At 35.6% G+C, this 16,980-nt stretch overlaps 1 long non-coding RNA gene across 4 annotated transcripts in view; it reads right to left on the bottom strand.

The window, feature by feature from the left end:
* Window positions 1-15,368, bottom strand: part of LOC149572003 (uncharacterized) — a 28,991-nt gene extending 13,623 nt beyond the window's left edge. Inside the window, exons 1-2 of one of the 4 annotated variants that reach the window (XR_016359891.1) lie at window positions 14,506-15,368; window positions 11,396-13,867 (exon numbers count right to left, since the gene is read on the bottom strand). This is a non-coding gene — a long non-coding RNA (uncharacterized LOC149572003). Of the gene's footprint in view, window positions 1-11,395; window positions 13,868-14,505 lie in introns of those variants that run through there. The other 3 variants (XR_016359892.1, XR_016359893.1, XR_016359890.1) reach the window with 3 other exon arrangements.
* Window positions 15,369-16,980: the final 1,612 nt, after the last annotated feature.

Below are 16,980 nucleotides of genomic sequence, written 5' to 3'. Positions count from 1 at the left end.
GTTGCAATACAAAACTGGGATGCTGCTCTGAGAATGGTAATGGAAGTGAACAAAACCTTCTTGGAAAAATATTTAGTTAGAGTATAGACCCTTTGACATAAGTGTCAAAAAGGGGGAGATAAATTAAAAGGCTAAAAGGATACTTAATCTGCAAGGGGAGACATGTGAAAGGGGGAGCCAAGACAAACTAAGAAAAGCAAACAAAGGGGGAGTACAAAGCAAAAGAGCAGGAAACAAAGCATAACAGAACACATCAGATAAGACAAGGAGTATCAACAGAGGCAAATCACTAAACTCAAAGAGAATTTTTGGATAAAGAAAATGGTACATCAACTCAAGGGAGATACAAAATTTTGAGGTATATAGTCCTTCACAAAATTTTGAACAGTTTTAAAGTTTTGTATATATGCCGAACAGAATGTATACTATACTCAAGGAGATTAGTTTCATCATGTATAGTTAAGTGTTTTTGACACTCATGTCAAAGGGGGAGATTGTTGATCTCAGATTGGTTTCGACAACTAAGTGTCAACACACTTAAGAAATTTTCTAAGTTGATGCCGAGTATAATAAGACAATGTCGAGCAATTTCTAAGTGACGAGCCAGATAGAATTCCAATTAGTGTTGAGCATCAGGATTCAGTATTTAACAAGTGCCAAGTAACACAGAATCAGCATAAGAGTTTGTGCCTTCACAAACTAAGATGTAAACCATTTTTGAGCTGACATATGGATAGATCTCGAAGCTTAGAGATAAGATCGAATCTATTTGGATTCCCTATGAAATCTACATGCAACCAATTAGAAAAATGGAGGGAATTGAGCAGGAAAATTGGATGAATCTCCATCGTAGATTCATACCTAACCCTAAGTCATGAAATCCTTTTAAAGGAGACGAAGCCCCATACTTTACACACACACACACACACACACACACACGGAGTGAGAAAGAATGCATGCGAGAAAGTGATATAATAGTGAAAGGGGTGAAAGGGGTGAATTGATCAAGTTGAAGGTGACTTAGAAAGAAGTACAACCTTGCAGAATCAGTTAGCAAAATAGAGAATCAAGGTTACGGTACTCTCATATTAGATCAGAGAGGATCGAGATGAACTGAATTGGGATCTGAAATCAACAATATCACATTGTAAGTGTCTCAAATCAAACATTCTACTATACTCTCTAACAACTGTATTCGCAAAATGAAATCCTATGGACTTAAGTTGGTTTAACAGCCATTGTATAAATCCTTTAACAGGGTGACATTCCAAGTGAGTGTTCTAAAGTCCTTTAGCCAGGCACACTTCTAACAAGGTGTTAAAATGCTTTAACATGGTAGAATCTAACAATACTTTGTAAGCCTTTAACAGAGCAGGCCTTTCACAGGGCAGATCATGAGAATGGTCAAAACATGTAACCTTAACAGGTGAACTTTATTGTTGCAGTAGTTGAAGAGTTGTGGGTGTCATCCCCACCCCAATTTTACCTTCTCATTGGAGAGATTCTCGGTAATCATATCCGGTGTCAAGTGTTTATGTGGATGCATTTGCTTTAAATGTTATTTCCATATATTTATGCATGCAATGTTTTAAAGTTAAAAATTTTATTGGTTAAAGTTTAGTACTTCAGAAAGAACTAAAGTGGTAGTACTGAACAAATCATCTCTAATCTAACAAGCAACCCCACCAAAACCACGCACATCACCTGAAGCGCAGACCTCCTCCCTGCAAACTGAAAGCCACTGATACCCTATGTAACCTGGAAGGGGCTGAGCAGGACTCTCATGAGTCTTGGTAGCAACCAACAAATCAACATACCTAACTACATCATGAAGTAAGCTTGGCAAAGACCACAGAGAGCCATTGTCATTCCAATAGTTGATAAGAAGAGAGCCAATGAAGGGCTTAGACTTGCCCAACTGTTGGTACTTAGACTGTCATTTGGCTTGGGTATGTCTTGTATCCCAACCCTTGGGAGGTGAGTCACGAATAACTGCTTTTAGATTCCTTATTACTACTCATTTTCCGTTACTCCTTGCTTCTACCACAAGACTCCTAGAGTGTTTTAGTTTAGCTACTTGTAATTTTGTAAGGTCCTCATCAAGAAATATCTTTGTGGGAAGAAGGAAGAGCTTCTACGTTGCTCTGAGAGCTAGTCGATTAGCCAATGAGAGAAACCTAAGAAAAAGGGTGTCATCATGTCCAAACCATGCTCTATCTAATGTAATATCGAAAATACCTAGTTGCTCGCTGAGAAATGAGTAGCCAATGGGGAGAGGATCGATGGCTGACAAAGGAAGACCTCTAACCCAAATGTTGAGTTCTTTGAAGCGCCTAACCCAGTCTTCTGCCAACTTCTCTTGAACAATTTTTTCGACCTCGAGCAAAGGCGTAGTGTTGGAGTTTTTGCAAGTGGAGGCCCAAGATTTAATTTGTTGCTTTGTTTTAGTTAAGAGAGATGTTTGTTTATAAACAAGCTTGGTCTGCTTGTCCTTGAGGTTTCCAATATCCCTGAAGTCTTCAATAATGGAGCTGATATCTTTTGTAATGCCTATTGTTTGTGTGGTAAAAGTTTTAGAGAGGTCTTGGATGCATGAAGAATTAGCCACAACCTATTGGTTCGAATCATTTAATGATTCAAATAGGGAGTGAATAGTGTCCTAGAGAGTTTGATTCACTGAATCCAACTTCTACAGCTTTAGTAAGAGACCTTGGGAAACTTCTGAGAGAAAAAGACTTGTGACTTTCAGAGCTGCATTATCCTTCTCTAATAATGTCAAGCGATCAACTATCTACTATAATGTTGCTAGATTGGGTTGGGGGTCCATGATTCAAAACAATACTAAACAGTATATAAATAAATAATACTAAGCCATATTTGAATATAAACCAAAGCAGATACAATACTACACATTTTGTCAAACAGTTCTCATGCAATCTGGTCTTGATATCAGGGTACCGTGGATAATCTGCTTGCAAAGGTATATTGTCAAACACTTGGTCTAGCATACCAATACCCCACAGTATAATGGCAGGGGCTCACGATAGGGAATCCTTTGCAACTCCATACCCTTCTTTCATATGGCACGGGCTTCTTGTCTATTCACTTCACTCTATAGCAACGACTTCAGTCACGGCACCTGCAGCGACTTTAGTCACAGCACCTCCACATCTGTAAACTCAAAATCTTCTGTATGTGCCAAGCAAGAGTTTCCAAATGTCTCACAATATCCACTTGCTCCACGCAATAGAGAACCTTTGAAATTATAAATTGCAGAAGACCAAGTGCTCAACTCACGACAGAGAGACGGCACATGGAAAACTAACAGTATAATATTGGGGGAATTCCAACTATGAGGACCATCAATACCTTTCCACCAGGTGGAGGAAAATGAGTACAGTGTACTACCCTTGCTAGATTTTTGCTAACTACTCTAAGGAGGACGATCCTATTGAGATTTCTATCCACAATTCTGGTCATTTCCTTTCTTCCCTGAATTACCTCAAGATTGACCACTCTTGGTCCAATACCCTCGACGTTTACCACCCTAAGAAGGTGTTGACTGGGTCTAGCCCTTTCTAGAGGATTGAGGTATCTAAACATCCTGATTTTCCACTAAAACCCCTAGCCACATTGCTCTCAAGAATTCTTGCCTTCTCCATGGCAAGTGCAAGCATCCTCCACTGGTGAACACGAACATCCCCAATGATACACTCCATAAGACCCCTAACAAAATGTTGCATGAGGAGTGCCTCATCATGTCGATAACTCCAATACTGTCTCAACCCAAGGAAATGCTTTTCATACTGGTCCACCATCATATTCCCCTACTTGAGTTCATGGAACTCATCAGTATGGGCCTCACAGTACTATGGAGATAGGAATTTCTCCCTGAACCTCTCCTCAAAGATCTCCCAAGTTAGATCTAGCACATCAATATGGAGCTTCTCACTCTCCATATCCCACCAAATAGAACCATGTTCCCTCAACTGTGTGATGGCACAATGGGCCTTCACATTGCTCCTGTAAGTTAGTAGGGAGAAGCAATGCCCCATATCTAGTAACTAGGTCTCCGCCTTGAGCCATGTTCCATGGCCATCAAACAATGGTGGTTTGAACCTTTGAAGTTCCTGCATCATCTCCACTTGAGTAAAGTCATCATCATTCCAACTACGACCTCTCCAACAATGCCCCCTACCACTAGGTGTACGAGAACATTCGCGTTCATGCTCTTCCCTATGCTCTGACTGATGTGAATCTCCATGATAAGATTCCTCTTCTCGGCCATTGTCACGTTATTTTTCCTCTACATGAGGCCCCAACTGAGCAAGAATCTCTTGCAGCACTGGCATCATTGTTGTTACCATGTTCTCCCTCACCATCATGTCGTTCCTCCTCGCGATGTTCTTCTTGAACAACTTGTCAGTTACCACCCCGACCACCAAACCTACATGTAGGAGACATCACTATAGAAGCAACAAGATAAGGTTAGAAACATCTGTCACAAACATAAGAGACGCAAGTATGAACCAACAAGATATCAAGATAAACAATCATAAAATAGCAATACACAAACTGAAAACACACAAAGTGGAAGCATAACACAAAGATCCTAATGTTGTAACATGGGCTCTGATACCAGATGTAATGCCCCGCCCAGAGATCCTTGGAACAAGGATTCAATACAAGCCAAGATAAAAAAAATTAAACAAGTATGGATGTGAACGACACTCAACATATAAGGATCACAAAGATCGCAACAGAAGACTTAACCACAATCTCAGCAACCAACGAATCTCCAAATGCCACTACCAACCTGACACACACAAACAAAGAAACAACGACCAAAGATGACAACAAAATAAAGAATCTCAGATCTGTCAAGGAATCTCAGATTTGTCAAGGCATGGAAAATTAAGCATACCCAAAGGGTACTTAAAACACCAAAAAGCGTTCCTCTAGAACTAGTGGAGATGCCCCATGTTTTTTGCACGAGGACAACAATTGATAGAATTTCAAGTGAGGATGTACAACACACCATGGGAGGATCTATCTTTCGCGCGAGGAAATGCACCAAACAACACGAGGAAATGCTTGGCCTAGTATCCAAAACACCCATAATTAGTGTGCGGTTTCATGTGAGGAAGTACCAAGAGCTACGTGAGAAAACCCAGCACACCACGTGAACTTTTGCACTCTTGAGCAAGAAAGTACAATTTCGCACAAGGATCCAAAACACCAAGTCAGAAAACATTAAGGTAAAAACCTAAGAAATGAAATTCCTCAACACCGAGTACCAAATCCACCTCGACATAGACACTTGAACACTATAACTACAAGACGAAAACTACATCTAGCCATCTAAAACATAGCAATAAAGAATGTACTGAAAGCAACATCGCAATGTACAAGAATAACCAAACTCATGCGCAGTTCCTCCCAACCATAATAGCCTCATGAGACCTCGAAGATCCTAGCCATCCCCCGTGCATAACATCCCAAACTACTGACCAAATCATAGGAGTTGTCTTATTAGAGCATCATAACTAAAACGTACTACATCATAAGAATAAGGAAATCTAATCATGCTAAAGGAGTAAAGCATTAGATATTCCAACCAATCAAATCACATCATCTAAATCCTATGCTAAACATGATAATAAGGGAATGTGTCAAATAACCAGCATCATCTAAATATGATATCCAAGCATTCCAATGAAAGAATAAATCACAAGAAAGCATACTCTGAAACTCAAAGTGTCAAGTGAAAACATCAAGCAACAATCGCACTGGAACAATAGATTGTCTTTGTACACCGATCCCCAACAGTGGTGAAGATAGCTACACCTCCCAACCACATGAAACTTGTAGGTCCATCCCGTCGTGATGGAGATAATGATCCAACCACAAACACATATAAAGTAAACATCTATAGCTAACACTCACGCCAGACAATAAAGATGACTGAAACCAATAACATGAGACAATGCAAGTACTACATGTCCTGGTCAAACACTCTATGGGTAACTATGTAGGGCTATAGTGGAGAGTAATGTGCTTGGTACTCCCAAGCTAAATCAAATGTGGAAACACTCTCAAGGGACTCCCTTGGAGGCCATCACACTACTGCGGTCACTCACTCAAGGGACTCCCTTCAAGGCCAACACATAGTATCCTTAGAATCAAATCGAAGGACAACACTTTTTATTATCTTAGTTTTATTACCCTATAATTTAATTAGTTATCACTTGTTCAAAAACTCCTCCATGCCAACCCTCTAGGAAATGGTCACCAAGGCTGCGAGAGAAGCCCCTCCACTACCTACCCTACATACCCATACTCATCACACGATGAGTGTTTGTAGGCATGCATATTCTCAACCCAACCCCAATGAACATAACTCCAACAGAACACAACTAGGAGATCAGGCCTCACAAGTCACCCGACAAATGCACGTGCACACGTGCTCATGTGTAGCGCACCACCATCACAAAGATCATAAGACAAGGGCTGGATGAGAACACAAACAAAATATCACTCAACTGAAAACATTTTGACAAGACAGATGCAACACACATTCCAATGCAACATAAAAGTGTAGCAATGATCTAACTGACATCCCAACGAATGGTCCATGTCCACGAGCATATCATCATGCAAAGAAAACCCGAGAAAATTGGACAACACATAAAACGAGGTAAAAACCCCAAAATTGAAAAACTTCGAAAACAAAACTCATTTGGTCTTAGGGCACAAAAGCCACGAAAATTCAATAAAATTTGGGTTCTGACACCGTATGCAAAAACGGCCAGCATATAAACTCAAAACCCCAAACCCTCATCCCAAAAAATAGGGAAAACATTCATACTTGACCAACTGGGCAGAACTAGCAAACAGAAACAGAGGGGAACACTAGTTCTTAGCCTCCTAACAAACAACTATGAGAAACAAAGTTGAAACACAAAAACGAGAGAGCCCTACCTGACAACAAAAAAGGGCAGAAACAGGAACCAACACAATAAAATAAATAACCCACAGAAGCTACCAAAAATCACGGCACGACAAGGTCTCCCTGAGATGGATCCAACAAGACTAACCTCACGAACATCTCATGCTTGTAACTCTCACAATGAACAAAAATGTGATCCTGCAAAAAAGGATTCTCAAAAAATCTCTTAATTTTGTAATTTGCAAAAGTGAGAAGTAAGGAATTAATTTCCACTTTCAATACTTATTCACTTTTTGAGTGAATAATCGATTAGGGCAAATAACTAGCCAACCTAGCTAAATTCTGAATCAACTCAAACAAAAATAGTCTATTCATATTAATAGGAATACATCTATGCCAAAGCTGCCAAAAATTAAATTCAATTAAATTAAAAGCCCAAAAATCCAAAATCACTGAAATTTCCTTAGCAAACTTAGCGACAATGTGAAACTCTAAATGCACAAACACACTCATGGATCTAGTCACATAATGCAAATGATTCTGAAATTAATCCAATCACCAGAGGGTTTAATGTAAACAATTAAATAAAGATATGTCGACCATACAAGGACAACATTGGCAAAGATGAATAGTTGAATCACTAACTCCATGTGTCACTGCTAAGGATATAAATCATGCACAATAAAACACACAATCAAGTGCAATTGCATATAATAACATAGTCGAAGCAATAAATGCATTAAATACCTAATTTAACTATTTATTCAATTATATTAAAATAATCCATTTACATCACTCACATTCGCATAAAGCATAATAAAGTAAGAATGAAGTAATTAAACATAGTACCAAATCCATCACAACATAATCAAGATATGACCGAATATTGGATAACCAGATATCATCATAGAGCATACTATCATCTCAAAATGGCTTCAACATGCAAATATGATCAACTACACAACATAGTAGTGTAACATCTATGAGCATAGTAGTATAACATCTATAATACTGAAATCAAGGTATAATATATGTCCCTCAGGTCATCTCAAATGTAAAACATAACACGAGTACAAGTATCTCTCGAATCAAAATAAAATAAGGTACAGACTGCAAACACGAGAGGTACTACACTCTCTTAAAATTTACAAGAAAACTCCTATATGACAATATATTATAATCCTTAGAAAGTTTCTAAATTGTACACACATGCAAATACACGAGAAAAAAAATGATCAAATTAGCTCCAAAAGATATATTTGTAATATAGCATGCATTATGACTCATTTAAGCTGAAACCATACAAAAATATATAATACAATTTCATTGGAGCCACATACAAGTTGAGGCAATCCATGAGGTTGAAATACCACATCTAGAACCTTCTGCATACTTTGTTGCATAACAAACAAATAAATCCTCAGAGAAAGAATGATTCATAGTGCTAATCAATGCATTTCAAGGAGAGAATTATAAATTGTTGTCTAGAGAAAGATTTACAAGATACTCTACTTGTAATAAACTCTACTTGTAATAAAGATCAAGATTCTATTCATGTAGGAGGATTTAAAAAAAAAATTAATAGTATACACACATCTATGATCATCTCACAAGGAAAATGTTGCATGTGAATTTTCATGTAGGCTAAGTGTAACACCAAAATGTTAGAATGGCATCTTGGTGACTAGGAGGAAGCCTCAAGCCTCCTTGGAATAATTTGAGAAAGTGGAAACCGACATACTATTACAATAATTAAATCAAAAAAAACACCAATTCTCACCAAACTTTGAGTTAATTTATACAACACCAATTAGGAATTTTAGCATGTTTCCAAGGGAAGGGTATAATAAGAGTGTGGAATTTGGCAAGGAAAAATAGAACAACTTTAAGTACCAATTTAATTTACTATAAATTCAAACATCTACACTTCAATCATTGTATTAACATTTTGAATCATGTGAATGTTGTAGCCGATATGTTGTTCATTTGTTCCTTATGTACACTCTTTTACATACCCTTTAGCTTTATGCTGAGTTATTTAGTAGGACCATTTGCATGTTCAATTGTATGTCACGTACCATATTGACGTGTCAATTAATTTTAAGCTTCATATTTTTACCACATTAGATTAGTAAATAAATAAATGAAACATAACATACGAAAACACTAATTATCATTGATAAATGTAATTTTTATATTTTATGATTGTACAATAATTCTTGAAAATTATATACTATTACTAAGTTGAACATATTAATATATAAAGTTTTCCAAAAATACATTTTGTTAAAATAGACAACTCTTATTATTATTAATTTTTAAATGCAATTTTGTCAAATTATGTTTAATATATTATAATTCAATTTAAAATATTATTATATTCATTAATATCTATTATTTTTGTTTGTTAAATCACCATAATAAATTTACATTATCCATTACCATCAATTACAAAGAGTTTATTAATAATATTAAATTATAACTATTATTAAAACTAAATATATATTAAAGATATTATATTATATATTTATTTTTTTAATATATAATTTTTTTAAATATAAATTACTACTTGCACAGGGATAAGAAATTATATGATTACACTATAATTAAAAAATTCATATAGAAAGAGGGAGTTTTTATTATTATTAGTCTTCTATATATTAACTAGAAAATATGTATGTAAAATATGTAAGATTTTAATGATTTTGTACTGTTTAGCTTTTTTAACTATTGAAGTTGTATTATGTTCAGTCTTAACAATTACCACTTTATTACATTCCTACTTCCTCCTCCAATGGTCACCCTTTCAATGTTCATGTGATGAGTAGTCGCTTGTTGAGGTCCCACTGTGGGCAACACCTAACTCAAACTCCACTGTAACCCATGTACACATATTATAAACAAACACATACTGGAAATAGTAACTCAACTACGCTATATTGCCAAAAATTTGAGACATCATTCACTGGAAGCAATAGGCAGTGAAGCATCACAAACAACTAAAGTAAATAAAGATATAGAGTCAGCATAGTTTAAACTAGCAATCACATTGTAGGGTGCAATGGGTACACTGAAGTGCTATTGTTTTGATTTTTTTATGGTAAATTTGGTAAAGTCCTTCACGATATGTTTACATCATGATCGTAGAAAGACCTTAATTGCTTAGAATCCCCACAAACACCCACCAACTTGAGAGAGACATAGATTTCCCATCAAAAACTAGTTTTAAACTTTTAAGGTTTTATTAGCCAATATATTATTTGACAAGCCCAAAGACATACCTTAGAGGAGATCAAAAGCAGATACCTTAGAGTAGATCAAAAGGAGAAGCTTGAGAAGCCACGTCCTCTATTTAGCTGAAGGGATAAAATTTGCCAACTTGTACACAAATTCAAGAGTAGTTATAATTGAAAACTGAAGCTAATTTACATATGTTACAGCTCATTTTCTCTATGAGTCACATGGCCTGCCTGCATTCTTTTTCATGGCTCACTTGAAAAATCAACAGAAGCACCACCCACAACTAAATCTGAGCAAGTAACCAATCTAAAGCCACTGCCAATGTTTTATAAACATAATATACCAGCTCTTCATTATGGTAAATATTGTCCACATAAAGTAATGAGTATCCTTACTTCACACTCCCAACTGATAGGCTACACAAAGGAAATGCTACTTGGTGCAAGAGAGATAAGTACTCTTACTATTGTCACCCAAAGATTCAAACAATATTTTAAAAAGGTATGATTATGATCTTCAAAGTTGAAATAAACATGAAGGCATATATCCCAGGATCCTATCGATAACAGCCTAGGAATTGGATTAATGATGAGATGCCCTACAAGGGGCTCTCGATGCACTCAAAAAATCAGCAGAAAACTGAATTTGATTTTAGTTTATGCTAGCATTATTGATATCATACAGTCACAAATTCAGTTCCAATTGATGAGGCCTCATCTTGGGTAAGACCCTTTAAAATTAAAAGTGCAATGATCACAAGAAGAGAGTCCCCATCAATAATAAGATTATCAATTCCTTAAGAAGTTGCTCCAACCAAATCTGGAAGAAGTGCTTGTGTCTCAACTCTAAAAATAGTTATTTAGCCATAAGAGAAACCTTTCATGGGTAAAGCCTCACTTAAAGCTTCTAGGAACACCATTGGTGCATACTACCTAAATTATGAATAAAAGCCCCATAAAACTCATTTCAAAAAATTCATAGGAGGTTCCCAATGCTTTATTCCCCATTTAAATCAGCCTTATTTTGAACCGCATAATTTTGTCCTACAATATAATCTCTTTAACTCCTGCATGGGGTCCATTCAGAGAAACAATATAACAATACTATAAGGATCATTTATTCTAGATGTTCAACATGTAGAAGGTTCTGGTAGCAACAATAACTACCAAATTTATGAAATAATTCCAACAACATTTATCTCCAAAATTTGACAGACACAATTCAAACCCAGCATTAGATTTATGCTCAACCTTTTAACATTCACCTATGCAAAACGCGTGCCTTGATTAATGCATGAAGTAGGACAGGGAAGAAGTCATCTCTTAAAATAATATGTCATTAAAGTAATATTCAAACCAGTTGAGGGAAAAAGGATAAAAAAGGAAAGAGGGATAGTCATTCTAAGCATAAAGATATTGGTTTTAACACAGAAAATTGGAGCTGGAGCTCTGAGCACGAAGTTTCAGCTTTACAAAATTTCTCAGGAGACAACAGACTTGCAGGTGTGAAAGACCACCCAAGGGCCATAATTAGCATTGAACAACATGGCATCTTAATTGGCTTTAGAATTTTGAAAGGGTTCATCAGACCAAACTTGGAAGAAGGTAAAAATCAGTTCACTGCAACAGAAGATCTGAGGGTCTGGGAGTTAAAACAAGACTACTAACTAGGGGCAGACATACATCCTCCAGGCAGCTCATGTTTCCACCACCACTGCAAAATCAAGGAGGAATTTAGTAGATCCGACTGTTTCTTGCATTTTTGGAACAACACATAGCCTCCACAGCACTGCAAGGAATTAGTACAATGACTACCAGCAGAAAATTCAATCCCAGTCAGCAATACATCAGCAGAAATTCATATATAATTAGATGTGAGTGTCGTCTAGTGATATTGGTGGCCAAACTGCAGTCAAATCCAAAATAAAAAGTTCAATATCATGACCTGGGCATTGGGAAGAAATGAAATTGCTGTAGATGTCTGAAATATTTGCATATTCTACACATAGACAGCCGGGTATAATTTGCAGCAGCATTGAGTTTAATGGAATAAAATCCAAGTTAGTTTTTCCTATATGGCTTTAGAAAGTCTAAGTTGTATTAGTTTTCATTTGAAGTAATCATTGGTTCTACTTCCAAGTGTTACTTCTTTGTTCTCTATTTTTGTGTTACAATTGTCATTTGGCAAAAACGAAAAAAAATTAAAATGTTGAAAAAACTTTTAAAAAACAAAATAATCAGAAGACAATGTGATATTTTCTTAGGCTATAATTGTTTCATGGCTAGTTGCAGGTTGTCCTTTAGAAATATTTTTCCGCTTTTGTTTTTATTTTGTTATATGCTCTGACATCATTTTTAATGCTATAAGTTTATTCAATCATATCATTAATACTACAACATTTCATCTATTTTCGACACATCTAAATGGAATATTTTTTACCATTTTTAATTTTACCACTAATCGTTTCATCTTGAAATATATGCAACTACATGCATTTTGATTTTCTTGGAATTTTAATTTCAAATGCCAATATTCTCTTAGTTACCAAGTGATGTTTATTTCTTGTGCATTATAGTGAAGTGTTGGACAGTTATATCAGAGATTATTTTATGTCTGTAGTTTCTTTTCATCACTAGGGTTGTTTGGAAGGTGTCATCCTATCTCACAAAATAGGAATAAACAATTCAGTCTTGGAGGCTGAAGGGATTAATTGCATGCATTCAAGGCCAGGTCAAGATTTGAGGCGGTGTTTGGGTGGTAGTTGGATGCACCCATTTTTTATTACACTCAGAACATGCACTACTTACCAAAACTGGTGAATGACCATAAAATTGTTGATATGGAGAAAATTTGCTGTTTGTTCTTGCAGGGAATTGACTAATAGCATCATATGAGTGGGCATTTAGTCCTGGTGAGGAAGTTGGAGTCACATCACTAAGCACTTGTTGCGATCTAAGCAGATTTTGCAGGCCATCAAAAGATAACCCAGATCTCAATGGCATCTAATAGAGACCATATGAAGTGGCTGGAAGCCTTCAAAAGCTACCAATTTGTCCAAAATTGCCAACATGAGATTGCAAATCAGATGTGCTGCCATTAGAGAAAGGTCTGTATGAAGATGATGCTACCTCTCCAAATGTATAGCTCCATAATGGTTTTACTTGATCACAAGAATAGATAGGTAGTTTTGGGGAATGATTTTCCTGAATAGGATAAATTCCTGCAAGCCCTGATACTGCATAGATCTAGAATTCTGAGATTAAGTATTTGTAACCACTCTGTCAATGTTGTTATTCATTTAGACTAACAGAGAATGATCAAATGGAGGATTATCTTAATTATTATCTTAAAATTGTCTCACTAATTTTGATCACAAGAAAACCTTACTAAAATTGAAAAATTCTTCGAGTTCAAGGTTACATGGATTTTTCTAAAAAGATAGTATTTTAAAAGCTCAAGTTTATTTTAAAGGAAGCCACGCTTGGAAAGCTCTGGTATGGATTGAATATGCAAAAAGCTTCTTACACAACCACAAAATGTGATTTATATCATATCTTATCCCTACTATAGATTAGAATTTCATTCATGAAGTAGAACAAATTACATAAAGATAATATAAACCAAAGTGCTCTAAAGCCATCCTCTGTACCAAACTGGATTGTAGAACCACTGTAATCCCTACATGAAAATTTACAATGAAATTTGTTGAATGGTATGATAATATTTTTAAGTTGAACGAATCCAATTGACGCAAACTATCTAGGGGTTTTTGGAGAACATTTCAACTTATGAATAACCTCAATATCATAATGAATACAATAATATGCTTTTATAGCAACCTTGAAATTTTTTTTTTCAATAATCCTAAAACACACCTTACCTAATCCTATTCTAACATCAAAAAAACAAGAGTTGGAAATCATTGTAAGGCATGTTGTGTATTGTACTGAGCTATGCTATCGCAATTGTTCTTCCTCGCATTAAATTTTAATGCAATGCAAAGGTTTCTCACTCTCTCTAATACAAATATTTTTCAATATAGAATACCTTGTGAGATATATTTGTATGTCTGTTATCCCCAAAGTGCACTGATACTATCAGATATGGGCTTACATGATCCAACACGAATAATTTTTCTTTGAGTTCAAAACCTAATTATAAAGTATGTGATAATTGAAAAGTTTTCACGATGCAGATTTTTGTTGTTTGCATCAAGCTCCCAGAAAATCATCAAGAAACATCCATCATGTTGAATTATTAAATTGTATAATCTTGCATCTAAATATATAACCAAAGGAACAACTACTAGTTCTCACCTGGCATTTGAAGCACTTCTGGATGAGGCGTTCCACATAATCTGGAATAGCTATCCTCTGCTCCTATGAGGGTTGATTATGCTCGATGCATACAATTAGCTCTATGGTTCTGTCCTCAGCTTTGGCCCATCTTTATGGGTCCAAGTGTAATGTGAAAAATGTTTCTTCATGGGGAAAGAAGTGCTTCGGTCCATCTTTATGGGTCCAAGAAGGAGATTTCATCTCCAACAAAAAATTCCATAAAATCCAATATGTACAAATTGCCATTAATAAATAAGAATCCTGAGAGAAAAGGGCTAGAACCCCAAAATTTCAAGCAATTTAAAATAGAACCTGTTTGGACCAAAACAATATCCGTACGCTAACTCATCCAATTAACCCTACACTTAAATCATGAGTAATTTTGAGACCATGGCATAATGAATGTTTTCTAAACGAAGTCTGAATCAGTGGCTCGTTGCCTTCTGCATAATAAATACAGCTAAACGCGAGACAAGGAGACAAGCAAACCCTTGAGAAGGAAAAAACCCCTCATTTGCGTCTCTCATAATAGAGACTCCAAAACTCAGACCAGACCCTAACTGGGCCAGATCATCCAACCGCTTCAAAAATAGCCAAGCTACTTCAACACCAAACAAGCAAAGCATTCCAAAATAGGGTAACCCTACCTGAAAGGGGCATAGTTTAGGGATCTGCGGAGGACAAGGATACTAGTGGGGCTGCGGGAAAGTGCCTCTACATATATATTCACCTTCCTCAATTCAATATATTACAAGCCAAACAACGCCCAGGGGCCACTGTGTTAATGAATGTGGCCGAACAACAACACAAGAACAAATGACTAAAAGGCTAAGAAGACATGGCATAACAACATAAGCACGATGACTAAAAGCCTAAGAAGAGATGGCATAAAAATAATGTTAATTAAAATTCTGATTATCAAAATTTCTATTGCAGTCACTAATTATTAATCTTTTATCACAAATAATTATTAAATTGCCAAAAATAAATTTACAGCTAATATCAAAAAATAACACAACTGCAACTTCACTAATAAAATATGAAAAAAAATTCAAAACACAAATAACATAATATTTTCGGACAAATCGTCCCTAGAAAATACCTAAGGGAAAACCAATTTTGCAGATGGAAAATATATTAACTTTAGCAAATCAAGAGATACAAAATTTCTTGCTTCTCACTAATAGAATTCAGACAACCTCCTAATTTTTCCTATTGATATTCCCCACTGCTATCCCCAACACTATCACTACGCCCTTGCTAACATTAAAAGATTGCTTGCTATCACTACAAACTCATTTGCTAACACTACAAATACTTCTACAACTCTTGTTGTTCTATGTTCTGTTTTATTTTCCAAATGCCTCCCTTGACCCCTTTTTTATACTACTTAACTAAGAGGTTTCTAGTTGCTTCTTGATCAAGACAACTCAACCAAGAAGTTTCTAGGTGCTTCCTAACAAGAAGTTTCTAGTTGCTTTTCAATTAAAACAACCTAACCAATAGATTACTAGTGGCTTCTAGAATGAGTCAATTAATTAACAAATATTTGTCATAACTCTAACAATTATTTGCCAAATAATCACATGTATGGAAGAACAACTATCCAAGTTAACTAAAACTAACACTTACTAGTGTGATAGAATTGAAATACCCAAAGATACAAGCATAGCAACTCTGATCGTGTAAGATATGACAAGGGAATAATAAAAATTAACAATGACAACAAAGAAGAATACAAGTACACAAAAGGGTAACTTTGTTTGGTGTTTCCCACCTACCTAATAGAACGATGCAAGAATGTGATTTGGAGTTTGGAGAGGTCACCTTCCTCTATTAGGCTAACAAGGTCGACTCTATCCAATCAACATATGGAGCTAATATCATGCTTTGTTGGTAGACAAGTGGACCTTCAATCATCTTCATTCCATGAATGATTGATTTAAAGAAAATTATTATTGTCAGTAAGTACTAGATTTTGATATTTGATAACAACACACTAGTGTCATCTTATCATTAATCTCCCCATCAACAATTTAATTTTGCACTCCACCTACACACTCTTCAATTCAATCTTATTTGATTTCATTATGTTTTAAGAGTTGAGTTTTCATAGTTAATGTATTTTTGTTTAGATATGTAATTGGTAAAATGTATTTAATAAGTTACAATTATTTTTTGAACTTATTAGTCTAATTTTTCAAAATTTAAGTTGATTAAAAAATGTAAAGAGTTGAAAAGTTGGAGATATTTTTTATAGTAAGTTAAATTGTGATATTGCTATCAAGATTCAACTATTTAGTTTGTGAGCATCATATACATATAATAAGTGATAAGTGTTCATTTCATGAGAGATGGGTTTGTGTGAACTATAGATCATGGCAACACAAAACTACATAGTTGAATCCTTATACCAATATTACAATTCTAACTAGTTGTTATGAACAAGTACAA

Source organism: Cupressus sempervirens, chromosome 2 (genome assembly GCF_028749045.1).
Source record: "Cupressus sempervirens isolate cs-2001-9-10 chromosome 2, ASM2874904v1, whole genome shotgun sequence".
Taxonomy (NCBI): Eukaryota; Viridiplantae; Streptophyta; class Pinopsida; order Cupressales; family Cupressaceae; genus Cupressus; species Cupressus sempervirens.
This window is presented reverse-complemented; position numbering and strand designations above follow the sequence as displayed.